Source organism: Thrips palmi, unplaced genomic scaffold (assembly GCF_012932325.1).
Source record: "Thrips palmi isolate BJ-2018 unplaced genomic scaffold, TpBJ-2018v1 HiC_scaffold_4, whole genome shotgun sequence".
NCBI lineage: Eukaryota > Metazoa > Arthropoda > Insecta > Thysanoptera > Thripidae > Thrips > Thrips palmi.
This window is the reverse complement of record NW_023144631.1, coordinates 11813232-11825896: the sequence shown is the minus strand read 5'-3', so window position 1 is coordinate 11825896 and position 12665 is coordinate 11813232. Positions and strand designations below refer to the sequence as shown.

The following is a 12665-nucleotide window of genomic DNA, read 5'->3' as shown; positions in this document are numbered from 1 at the left end:
GGATAAATATCTTAATTATCTCGAGGATTCAGAGACTAAACTCACCGATGGGTGTTAAATTCTTATGCACAGAAATAGCCGATCACGGACAGTGCAACTCGGGTTTCAGGAGTCCTCCTACAACCACATCTCTCATTAGACACTCATCCTCAAGTCTGCATAACGTCTCTCACTCAATGAATCACTCACCAACATAAATGACTTCATCGCTCATAATTCTGGAAAACGATGATTGATCATTGACAGGACATCAGATAAATCCAACTGTGAAAAACATGGGACGGCTTGGTTATGTTGCCCAGTGTAAAAATGTGCTCACACATAAATAAAGTTCCAGGTCCATCGGACACTCACCAAATTCTTCAGAGAGAGAGCACAAATAAAACTAAACTAAAATATCCATTGGAATTGAAGTATCACTCAATAAAAGTACGGATGATTCCAGATTAAAACAGATTAAAATCACAACTCTGCACTCCTTCACAGTTCCAGCCTGACTGACTGACGGAATCCGGAAGCTGCTTCCGTTTCGCCGGAGTATGAGAACCTCAGAGGTACTCAGGAGACAAATGACGGCTCGGTATGAGAAATCTGAGGGGCGGGCGATTCAAACCGGGTAGCGTGAACGTTACACGAGCTCGTTGACGTGGTGCTCGCGGACGCCGTGCTCGTGGACGCCGCCGTGCTCGTGGACGCCGTGCATCATGCTGTGCGCGTGGACGCCGTGCTCGTGGACGCCGCCGTGCACGTGAACGCCGCCGTGCTCGTGGAAGCCGCCGTGCTCGTGGACGCCGTGCATGCTGTGCTCGTGGACGCCGTGCTCGTGGATGCCGTGCATGCTGTGCTCGTGGACGCCGTGCTCCTAGACGCCGTGCTCGTGGACGCCGTGCTTGTCGACGCCGTGCTCGTGGACGCCGTGTTCGTGGACGCCGTGCTGGTGGACGCCGCCGTGCTCGTGGACGCCGCCGTGCTCGTGGACGCCGCCGTGCTCGTTGACGCAGTGCTCGTTGACGCCGTGCTCGTGGACGCGGTGCTCGTGGACGCCGTGCTCGTGGACGCCGCGCTCTTTGACGCCGTGCTCGTGGACGCCGTGCTCGTCGACGCCGTGCTCGTGGACGCCGTGCTCGTGGACGCCGTGCTCGTGGACGCCGTGCTCGTCGACGCCGTGCTCCTTGACGCCGTGCTTATTGACGCCGTGCTCGTGGACGCCGCCGTGCTCGCGGACGCCGCCGTGCTCGTCGACACCGTTCTCGCGGACGCCGTGCTCGTCTTCGCAGTCGCGGTTCGCGCTGCATCCTGGGCGGTGCGGTTTTTCGACGCTGCTTCATTTATTTATTTGTTTTCCCTTTCCTCTTTTTGGCGCCGCAGGCAGCAGGCGCGCGTGGTGCGCGAACGATTACATCCTCTGGCGGCGGATTTGGCGCGCGGCCGGAATGCGGGAAAGGCGACGACACTTATAAAACAATTCGGCCGGCGCGCACATCGCGCGTCTTGCTTTAATTAAAATGGCACAGCGCGCTGCTGGGGGTCCACCGGAGAGGAGAGGGGGGGGGGGAGTTAAAGCGGACAGGGGCGGCGGCGGCGTTGAAGGGTGGAATATGCGACGGGGTCGTTGGGGGCGGCGCGACGGCCGGCCCGAAGTGGAGTCGGGGACTTGTTGGCATATCGCGGGAAAAGGGGAGAGGGAAGGGGGAGGGGGCAACGTTTCGCCTTAATTACCGTGATGGCACATTCGCCGGGAAGTTGCCTCGCTGCGCTCTTCCCTCGCCTTGTCGTCAACAGCCGCCGTTTTTATTTTTAATACTTCCATGCTTATGCTGGGGGAACAGCTTCCCACATTCGTTGTACAAAATTTGACCACATTCCACATTCAGGTGGCAAAAACGCCTGTAAGTAGGCAACATGTGTGACAAAAACGTCAGAAATCTTGCAAATTCTTGCACATTCACACAATCATTGTACATAAAATTTTGCAGTGAGTCACCCCTCGTATGCTCCCCTCCCCCCTTTTTCCCCTTCACGTCCTGTTCCCCCTCTCCTTTGGCGCTTGCGTCTTTTGGAAGGGGGTTGGTGCGGTTTTTATCCATCGGCCGAAGCCTCTCGTTTGGGTGAGCGTTCCTCCCCCGGGTGGGCCCTCCCTTGCTGTCTGTCAGGCCGGCGGCCGGGTCCTCATGATAATCTCCCCGGATTGCGTGGTTGGCACCCTCTCTCTGTGTCTCTCTCTCTCTCTTTCTCTATCTGTCTCTGTCTCTCTCCCTTTCTCCCCCTCTCTCCCTCTCTCTTCTCGACGCCCACCGGACAGTGCAGTGGCTACTCACAGTGGCGGTCGGTCGCGTATGAATGCATTGTATGTATTTGTGTTTTACTAGGGGTTTTGTGCCGCGGTTCGTTTCCGTGTTTCTTTGGCGCGGCGATTTTTCTTTTGGCTGCTTTGGCGATGCTTTGGCGATGCTTTGGCGATGCTTTGGCGATGCTTTGGCGATGCTTTGGCGATGCTTTGGCGATGCTTTGGCGATGCTTTGGCGATGCTTTGGCGATGCTTTGGCGATGCTTTGGCAATGCTTTGGCGATGCTTTGACGATGCTATGGCGATGCTGCAAACAAGCGCAGAGCGGTGTCCCCTCCCTGACCTTTCCCGCGAACCTGCCTGGCATTTGGACGACCTGCCGCCAGATTCCGAAGAATGGTTTCGTCGCTCTGACTCTCTCGCACTCACAGGGTGTTCCGCAGCGGTGCGAGAGAGAGAGAGAGAGAGAGAGAGAGAGAGAGAGAGAGAGAGAGAGAGAGAGAGAGAGAGAGAGAGAGAGAACAATGTCTCGGAGCCATAGGCGGCCGACCGACCGGCACACGCGGCGCGCGCACTTACAGCGGGCTGACTCTCCAAACAGCACTTTCGTTGACCTGTCTCTCTCGCACCCCTACGGAACGCGCCCGTGAGTGTGCGAGAGAGACAGGAGCGTCGAAGCACTGTTGGCGCAAGCGGCCCGCAGTGCCCGTATCGTACCTGTGCCGCCGTGCCCCGTGCCGCGCGGACCCCCATCCTGCTGACTGATTCCGAGAGTCCGTTTTCATCGCTGTCTCTCTCTCTCGCACCTGTACGGGACGCCCCACGAGTGCGAGAGAGACAGAGCGGCGAAGTCTCTCGGAGTCAGTCTGCTGCCACGCCGCCCCGACCTTGTTCGCTGCATTGCTGGGGGCACAGCACGGCGCTTGTACTACGAGGAGGGCAGCCCGTGCTTCGTCGTCGCTCTGTCTCTCTCGCGCCCCCCGCGAGGCCCGCCGCCCCGTGACTAGGGTTCTAAAAAAACGTGAAAATTATTTTTGATGAAAAAAACCATGGAAAAAAACGGTTTTTTTCCGAAAAAAACGGAAAAATATATTTTGATTTGAAAATTGTTTGAATCGGTGGCGGGAGTAGATAAGACTCAAATGGTTGCAGAAACAGAGCTCCTGTCGGGAAATAATTAAATTTTACTTGAATTGCACTTAAAATGTGAAAAAAAGCTGTTATTTAATGGTTTCGCTTTTCTTAATCAGTAGAAGACTTATTGAGAGCGATCTATCGCTATTCCTCATGCTTCCATGCCTTTTTCAAAGTGGGTCCCTTGCTCCAATGCTTTATACCTTTCTATTCGAGTCGATTGGAAACCTCAAAGCTTCAATTTACGTCCATTTATATTTTTCATATTTTTCGAAAAGTAAAGCGATGAAAAGAAACCGAAAAAAACCGTTTTTTTCGCAATTTTTCCAAATATTTTTCACGCTTTTAGAACCCTACCCGTGACTTCGAGAGAGACAGACATAGCGAGCGACAAGCGCTCTGTTCGGAATCAGCCTGCAGGCCAGGCTGTGTTGGGGATGCGGGAAGTTTGTCGTGCGTGGTACGGTACACTGGTACACTGGTTCACCACCACACTGCAAAGTGCAAGTTCGCTGGGCGCTGTGTCCTGGAGTGCGGCCGGCTTGCCGCGGGCAGGAGAGTGAAAGGCAGAGCCCGGCAGAGCCCGACCCGTCTCGCTGCGCCCTGCTAGTAACTCGATCAGGCGCATGCCCTACACTGTCAGAAACTGATTGGAAAATCCTGCAGAGTGCGTTCCAAAAGCTCCGTCGGGAATTTTCGGACGCTTCGTTTTTCAGAAAAAGGTATTTTGTGTACCATACCTGTCGGAAACTCACACAAAAGTGATTTGGCAATTTTTTTCGAGAAGATGGTTCTCCACGAACGTCTAAAGGGTCGAATTTTAACAGTGCGCCACTGCGCAGTGCCCCGCAGCCTCAAACCGCATTCGAGGAGCCGTCGAGCCGTCGCCAAGCCAGCGACGTCAACCAGTGCAGGCGGCGACGGACGGACGACGAGTTTTCTTTGACGACAAAGTTTGTACATCCGTTCGTCCTGCTTGGCAACCTTTGGTCGTCCGCTCCGCTCCTGCACTGCGAGGAAAGGAAAGGAAGGATCAGCCCCACGGCTCGCATGGCGGCGGCAGAGGCGTAGGTACAGCGCGCGCTTTTTGTGGCCCGGTGCTTTTGTTGTTGTTGTTGTTGTTGTTGTTTTGGTTCTTTTACGGTCGTGCCCCCTGCAGCCCCAGCCACTCCGTCATCCGTTCGATACCCGTCTATCGGGTTACTTCCCCGCCACGCCACGCTAAAGCCCCCGGTGGCCCCCGGCGGGCACGCCCCGCCTGACCTCTGACCCCCGACGACGCCACCCCCTGGCGCCCCGTCGCCCCGTCCGCCTCCGTCCGGCCTGTCCAGCCTGCAGGCTGATTCCGAGGGTCGTTTTACGTCGCTCTGTCTCTCTCGCACTCGTGGGGCGTCACCTGTTGGTGCGAGAGAGACAGAGCGACGAAAACGACTCTCGGAATCAGTCTTGCTGCAGGCTGATCCCGAACACTTTCTTTCGTCGCTCTGTCTCTCTCGCACTCGCGGGGCGCTCCAGTGAGGGTGCGAGCGAGAGAGGCAGAGCGTGGCCTCGCGATACGGAAGCACTGTTGGGAGGGAAGTGCACGGTAAAATCGGTTCCTGGTTTTCCCAGGAACTCCCTGGAAATTGCTTATGCCTTCACCATTGGCTTCCTGGGAAAACCAGGCTCCGTTTTTACCGTGTGTGAGGCTGCAGCCCGATTCCGAGAGTCGTCGCTCTGTCTCTCTCGCACCTATACGGGACGCCCCATGAGTGCGAGAGAGAGAGACAGAGCGACGACTCTCGGAATGAGTCTGCAGGGCGCTGGGTCCAGAGGCCCTTTGACACTGCCGGACTGCCGGCATCAGTATGCAGCGGGCGGCGGGTGGCGCGGCCGCTCGGGAGAATAAGAGCGCGGCGTGTGGCCTGGAGCCACCAGTGCCCACCAGTGCCGCGGCGTCGCTCTGTCTCTCTCGCACGCACGCGCGGCGCTCCGGGAGTGCGAGAGGGACAGAGCGACCACGGCACTGTTCGGAAGCAAGCTGCCGCCCCGCCGCCCGGCCCTGTGGCATGCTAAATACACTGGCAAGCGGCCCAGGACGACGGCGACGGTCGAGGGGCCGAGGGACCGCTTCTCAAAACGCCGCTCTGGAAAGGAGAGCGCGCCGCGTCCGCCGTCGCGTCGCAGTGCAGCCGCGGCTCCGTCCGGCACACTGATGCCGAGAGTCGTCTTCGTCGCTCTGTCTCTCTCCACTGGTAAAACAAAGGCATAAAAATTACGCCCTTTAGGGCATAAATACTCTTTTACGCCATTGCAAGGGCATAAATCATTTTATGCCCTTGGGAAGGGCGTAAATGGTATAGGAATTTCAAGCAAAATTTTAATGCCCTTCCCAAAGGCATTAACGATTTATGCCCTTTAAGGGCGTAAATCGTTTACGCCCTTAAAGGGCATAATTTTTATGCCTTTGTTTCACCAGTGTCGCGCTCGTCGGGCGCCGCCTCTGGGTGCGACAGAGACAGAGCGACGAAAACGACTCTCGGAATCAGTCTGCCGGCTGGATCGTCGGCCTCCGGTCAAGCCAGCTCCTCCGGGGCCGCGAGGCCCGGACGCGTGTGGCGCCGGCGGCATCGTCGGCTAGTTCCGAACACGGCGTCGTCGTCCGGTCTCTCTCCGCGCCTCTCGCATTCCTAGGGCACTCTAATGAGTGCGAGGGAGACAGCTTGTAGTGACAGTGGATTTTTATAGTTTTCTGTTGAATTGCGTTTGAGTTTGGCCTGCCTGCTTCGCTCAGTATGCGCCCCGCTGCATCGGCAGAGGGCTGATTCCGAGCGTCGCTCTACGGGGAAATCACTGTGCATTTCGGTGTACAAACTCAATGAAATTCCGTCGACTTCCGATGATTTCAGTCGAAATTCGATGAATTTCAGCCAAATTTCGACGAATTTTAGTCGAATTCCGATGAATTTTAATGAATTTCAGTGAATTTTACATGTTTGACGAATTTCGGTGTACAAATTTGGCTGGAATGATTTCCCCTTGCGTCGCTCTGTCTGTCCCGCACTCATTTTGGCCTCTCGCTACGGAGTGCGAGGGAGACAGTGACGTGACGGAGCACTGCTCGGAGTGCTGCCCCCCTCGTCCGGTAACGGGCGGGCCAATAGTCCGCAGTGCACCGCGAAGGGCTCGGCGAGGGGCTCGACGAGGGGCGTGGCAGTGATTTGATGCACCGCGAGGCCGGCGGCGGCGTCGCGCCCCACTGGTCTGCAGTTCCGAATACAGGAGCAGCGATCGTCGCTCCGTCTCTCTCGCACCTTGCGGAACGCCCGTGGGTGCGAGTGAGATGGAGCGACGGCGAACGCACGCTTCGGAATCAGCGAGCTGGAAAGAAATTGGTTCGGCCGAGTGACTGGCCTGGCCGAGCCTGGCCGCCTTCGAGACGACCGCAGTGTCAACTCGTCGCGTCTCGCTGCCGCTGTGAAGGGCGTGGCGCGGCGCGGCACAGTGGGCCAGACGACCGGTGGAGGCGGACAAAACTCTGGACGCGTTTTGAGCTCCAGCGTCGCTAAATGGCACTCGAATCGAACGTGTGACCCCACCAATGGATTGCTCTCCGAACGAGGAATCCATTGGTGGGGGTCACACGTTCGGTTCGAGTCCTGTTTAGCGACTCAGGAGCTCATAACACGTCTGTAGAGTTTTGTCCGCCTCCTCCGGTCTTCTGGCCCACTGTGCGCGGTGCGGCGTGGCGTGGCGCGGTGGCTAGATCCTTGTCTAACAAGGCTTGCAGCCTCGCGTGCATGCTTCGGGTAATTTAGTGGACGCACGGAGAGGTAACCTGTTTATGTTTTGTTTCCCCTCGGCCATAGTTTTACGCAGCAAGAAGCACCGGCACGGTGATGCCGCGGGGCTTGGCGAGACGGGGTGTGGCGGGGTGTGGCGGGGCGTGGCGAGGCGGGGCAGCAGGGGCCCTTGGACGTGACCCGGGGAAATGGGGGGAGGGGGTCAGTTTGCGAGGCGGTGCGCGGTCGCCGGCTGCAAGAGCATCGGAAAGCCATTCTGTCGTGCCGAGAATATTGACACTGGCTAGACATGTGCGCCGACCGCATTTTCATCGGCGGCGGCGTTTGGCCGAAATTTAGCCAGCGGCGGCGGCGACGCCGGCGTCTGCGCCGATGTCTTGATCGGCGGCGGCGGCGGCGGCGCGGGCGGCGTGGTTGACTTAAATTTGGTCTATTTTCTCAATTTAAAAACATGCCCATGAAAAGAAAACACAATTTGATGGACTTGTTCTTTAGGGTGGACTAGTTTCGTTACAAAGGTAAAAATTAAGCAATTTAAACACTCCAATAAGATTTTGTTCTCGCGGCGGAGAACGTGCTCGTCGGGTTGCCTATCCCTGGGCGCTCGCTGCTGATGGAAATGCAAATATTTTGGGCATTTAAGGTCGCGACGCCGACGCCGCCGCCGGTAAAATCATCGGCGGCGGCGCGGCGGCGCGCCGCAAATTTTTGGTCAGCGGCGGCGGCGTGGTAAAATTTGTCGGCGGCGGCGCAGCGGCGGCGCGGCGCACATGTCTAACACTGGCCGGATGGGCCGGGGAGTGATTTGGACGTGACGGCGATGGGATGGCGGGGCGGGGCGGGGCGGGGCGGGGCTGCTGTCCGGTCCGATGGCCAGCCAGGCCGTTGCGGAGGTGACGATAGGACCCGACCTTATTTGCCTTTGTTCGCGACGATACACCGGAAAAGCACGCCGTCGGTGGAGGCGGCGCCGTTCTGAAAGAGGGAAGCATAAAAAATGAGGTGGCGACGTGGTGGAAGCTGAACACGGCCATTGCCTAGCAGACTGCGATTCCGAGAGTCGTTTTCGTCGCTCTGCCTCTCTCGCACTCGCGGGGCGTTCCGTGTAGGTGCGAGAGAGACAGAGCGACGAAAACGACTCTGGAATCGGTCTACTGACTCGCGGCTTCTCGGCTTGTATTGGTTCGCGCCGCGAGGACGCCACCTTTTTCTGCCAGTGTGCACGCAGCGCGGGGGCCGCGGGGGCCGCGGGGGCCTACGGCGTGCCAGTCAACCCTCGGCGCGCACGTCCGCCGTCCGCCCTACCTTCGGCTCGGCTCTCGTGCCGCCTCGTACGTGCGCCGTGCCGCGGCGGCGTGGCGGCGGCGGCAGCCTCGGAGGACGTCCTCGAGAGGCCGTCAAAGGAACGGGCGCGGTGGAGCAGGCCGGCGCTGCGTCGTCATTGGCGTCGTCGTCGTCTTCGTGGCCGTCATCGACCTGGCCGTGTTGTCGTGGTGGTCATCGTAGGCGTCGTGGTGGTGGTGATCGTGGTGGTCATCGCAGGCGCCGTCGTCATCGTTGTGGTGGTCATCGTGGTGGTCGTCGTGGCCAGCGTCGTCGTCGTCATCCTGTGCGCCGTCATGGTCGTGGCCATCGCCGTCGTGGTTGTCATCGTGGCCGCCGTCGTGACCCTCGTCGTCGTCATCATGGGCGCCGCCGCTGCCGCCGTCGCCGTCGTCGTGTCCGCATTCATCGCGACTGCCGCCGCCGCCGTCGTTGTCTTCGTCGTCGTGTCCGCGTTCATCGCGGCTGCCGCCGCCGTCGTCGTCGTCGTGGCCGTCGTCGACCACACCGAGACGAGAATTCTGGCACCATGACTGTAGACCGCTATGCACCTGCGACCTCCTCTGCGCACTGCGAGGCTGGAGGAAACGTCTTGTTTGCAACTTCCACCCCGCCGCCTCTGCTTGGCGGCTGCGTGCTACGCGGTGCCGCGCCGCACCTGTCCGCGCCGCGCCCCGCCCCGCCCCGCCCCGCCCCGCCCCGCCTTGCGCTAACTGGATGATTCATTTGTTGGGCGGCCCCGCGATGAATCGGGACGCGGCGCACGTCTGGCGGTCGTCATGGCAGCCGGCTTGAACTTGCCATTGCCACCGGGACAATGCGTCCTCCGCGGCCGCCGCTCCCGCCGCGCCCAGCGCCGCCGAGGTAGTGTTCCGCATCGGGCGGGTCGGTCGGGTTCTGTGAAAATTCGACCGCAGCGCAGCACCGCGACGTGTCATCGAAACTAAAAGACCGAAGTGGCTCCGAAGTGCCGCCGAAGACACGGCTTGGACATCGGCTGGCTCGGAAGCAGCCCCTCCTCGCCCCTCGCCCTGCATGTGGCACAAACCGTCCCGACAGGTGCTGCCCTCTAGTCGGCAAAAGTAGCCAAGACGATCGGGTTGACGGCCGCCCGATGCCGTCCGAGCCGCTTGCTCATCGGGCGGGCCGGATCGGGCCGTTTGGCTGCCAGCGCGATCGGGCGGTGCAAATCCGTACGACCCGCCCGATGCGGAACACTACGCCGAGGTCCTTGTCTCTTCCCGCGGCGTCCCGGCCCGCGGCCCGGCCGACCGCATGGAAATGTCAACGTGGCGACCATTCTTCAAGTTTTGTTGTTGTTTTGGAGTTGTTGTTGGCAGAGCGCCACCGCCGCGCCGCCACCGCGGTGGGCCGCATGGGCCGCATGCCGTGCGGTTCGCGGCCGGATTCCGTCGTGTGTTACGACGGCGGACGGATATCGCACGGGGCGGGGAGGGGCGGGGCGGGGCGGGGCGGGGCGGGGCGTTCTGGGTGGGGTGGTGAGGCAGTACGTGGTGCGCGGAGCCCGGCCGTATTTCTCGATTTGCAGCCACGCATACCACCGCCAGGCCACCATCAACCGGAGCGGCTCGACAGCGGGTAGCCGCAGCACAATGAAAACACCCAACCCTGTAGTATACAACGCACACAGTGTGCACGCGGCACGGTATACAGTGTACACGCACCACAGTTCCGTACCTCCGTACGTACCATCCATCAGAGCGGCCGGCCGGCCGGACGGGCGTTGCTGCACGGCGCGGCCGGAACCGGCCACCGGCTGAATGGCGCCCTCTGCAGGCTGGCTCCGAACGGCGCCTTCGTCGCTCTGTCTCCCTCGCACTCACGGGGCGCCCCGTTTAGATGCGAGAGAGACAGAGCGACGTCAACGACTCTCGGAATCAGTCTGCTGGACTGGCCCTTTGTCGGTGCCCTTTGCTGGAGTAGTAGTAGTGCCTCGCCGCCCTAGCGCGCCCTAGCGCAAAACAAACCTACGCACTGTTGTGCCTCCTCGCAGTGTGTGTTCTGTCGAAACTCTCATCTCGCCGCCATGAGCACGGTGGCATGAATCGGTTATTTTTAAAGTAGCTCCCTCTTTCTTTTATTACTTTTTAGCGCGCGGTATGGTAGTGGCAATTTTGTGCTCCTCCTCGGGCTCCTTGGTCCTTGTAGGGCCTTTCGGCCTTGGGGGCGAGGCGAGGCGAGGCGAGGCGCCAGCCCGAGCCAACTACGCCCTCCCCGGCAGGGCCGCCGGGGCCGCCACGCCTGAGCCGATAATGTGATTCCACGGCGACCTTTTGCATCGTTGACTATCGCCCCTTTCTTCCTCTCCTCCCCCTCCTCCTCTCTCCTTCCCTCTCCTCCCCTCCCCCTCCTCCCCCCCCCTCGTCCCCTCCCCTCTCCTTCCCCCTCCTCCCCCTCGTTTCCATCCTTCCCTCCTTCCCTTTCCTACCCTTCCTCCCCATCCTCCCCTACCCCTTCCTACCTTCCGCCGTCATCACCCCCCTCTCTCTTCGCCCTCCCTAATCGGCCGGCCGGTCAGCAAAGTTTCCACGGCGATGACGTCACGAGAGGCGTCGTCGTCGCGACGCATGGACGGATGACGTGACGTGGACGCGCGCCGTCGTGCTGCGTCGCCATGAGTCTGATTCCGGATTCCGGGCAAGTGCCTCGTCGCTCTGTCTCTCTCGCTCCCCGTCGGCCCAGCGCCGCGAGAGCGAGAGGGACAGAGCGATGAAAGGTGGCTGGAGAAACTATACTACAGGCGTGCGCGTGCAAAAAAACGGCGCGCGGCACAGCCGGTGTGATGCACGAGGCTTCCTCCCCCCGGTGTGGCCGCCCCCGCCGCCCCTGCCGTAAGCGCGCCGGTCGGCCGTGTAAACACGCGCCTATCGTCGTGGGGGTGCGAGAGAGACAGAGCGAGCGGCCGTCGTGCGGGAGCGAGAGAGACAGAGCGGAGCGGTCGACTTGGGGGTTGTGAAGAGGCGTCGGTGGCGGGCCAGGATGAAACGGTAACGCCCAGAGTCCAGAGGACCCCCACAAGCGACTGCTTCAGAACAGGGCTCCGTCGGTCGCGCCGTCTCGCTCGCACTCATGGGGCGTTGCGGATTGGTGCGAGAGAGACAGCGCGAGGGGCCGCGGAATGAGCCTGCTGCGGGGAGCGTGCGGCAGGGGGCGCACGAGTAGGGTTCTAAAAGCGTGAAAAATATTTGGAAAAATTGCGAAAAAAACGGTTTTTTTCGGTTTCTTTTCATCGCTTTACTTTTCGAAAAATATGAAAAATATAAAAATGGACGTAAATTGAAGCATTTGAGGTTTCCAATCGACTCGAATAGAAAGGTATAAAGCATTGGAGCAAGGGACCCACTTTGAAAAAGGCATGGAAGCATGAGGAATAAGCGATAGAATCGCTCTCAATAAGTCTTCTACTGATTAAGAAAAGCGAAACAATTAAATAACAGCTTTTTTCACATTTTAAGTGCAATTCAAGTAAAATTTAATTATTTCCCGACAGGAGCTCTGTTTCTGCAACCATTTGAGTCTTATCTACTCCCGCCACCGATTCAAACAATTTTCAAATCAAAATATATTTTTCCGTTTTTTTCGGAAAAAAACCGTTTTTTTCCATGGTTTTTTTCATCAAAAATAATTTTCACGTTTTTTTAGAACCCTACGCACGAGGTGATAGGGTCCATAGGGGCTGTTTGCTCAGCCTGCAGACTGATTCCGTTCGTCGCTCTGTCTCTCTCAGGCCTACACGTGGCGCCCCGTGAGTGCGAGAGTGACAGAGCGACGAAACCGACTCTCGGAATCAGTCTGCAGGGCTCCGGCCCCAGCACCTGCTCATCCCATCCCCCCCTCCCCCATGTTGCAGCAGCTTCGCTAGCTTCGCCGCGCCTTGGGCGCTAAGCCTCGCCTCGCCACGTCTCCGGCCAAGTTAGCGGCAGACTTCTTTCACTCGTGTTTTCCCGGCGAGCAAGTTTCAAGTTTGGCGCGCGCCAGGGTGTCGCGTCCTGTCGTGGCCCCCGCCCTCGCCTTCCCCCTTTTCCTCGCGGCAAACTCCAAGTTAGGCGGCAGCGGCGGTGAATGAAATGCACGCCGGGCGTCGCGCGGACGCGGAATCGAGTGAAGGACGTTAGACG

General features: G+C 59.1%; 1 long non-coding RNA gene across 1 annotated transcript; it reads right to left on the bottom strand.

Annotated features, from left to right (window-relative positions):
* Positions 1–604, bottom strand: LOC117650116. Its single transcript, XR_004588015.1, has 3 exons — positions 355–604; positions 190–264; positions 1–117 (listed from the first exon to the last, which is right to left on the bottom strand). It is a non-coding gene; the product is annotated as an uncharacterized LOC117650116 (long non-coding RNA).
* Positions 605–12665: the final 12061 nt, after the last annotated feature.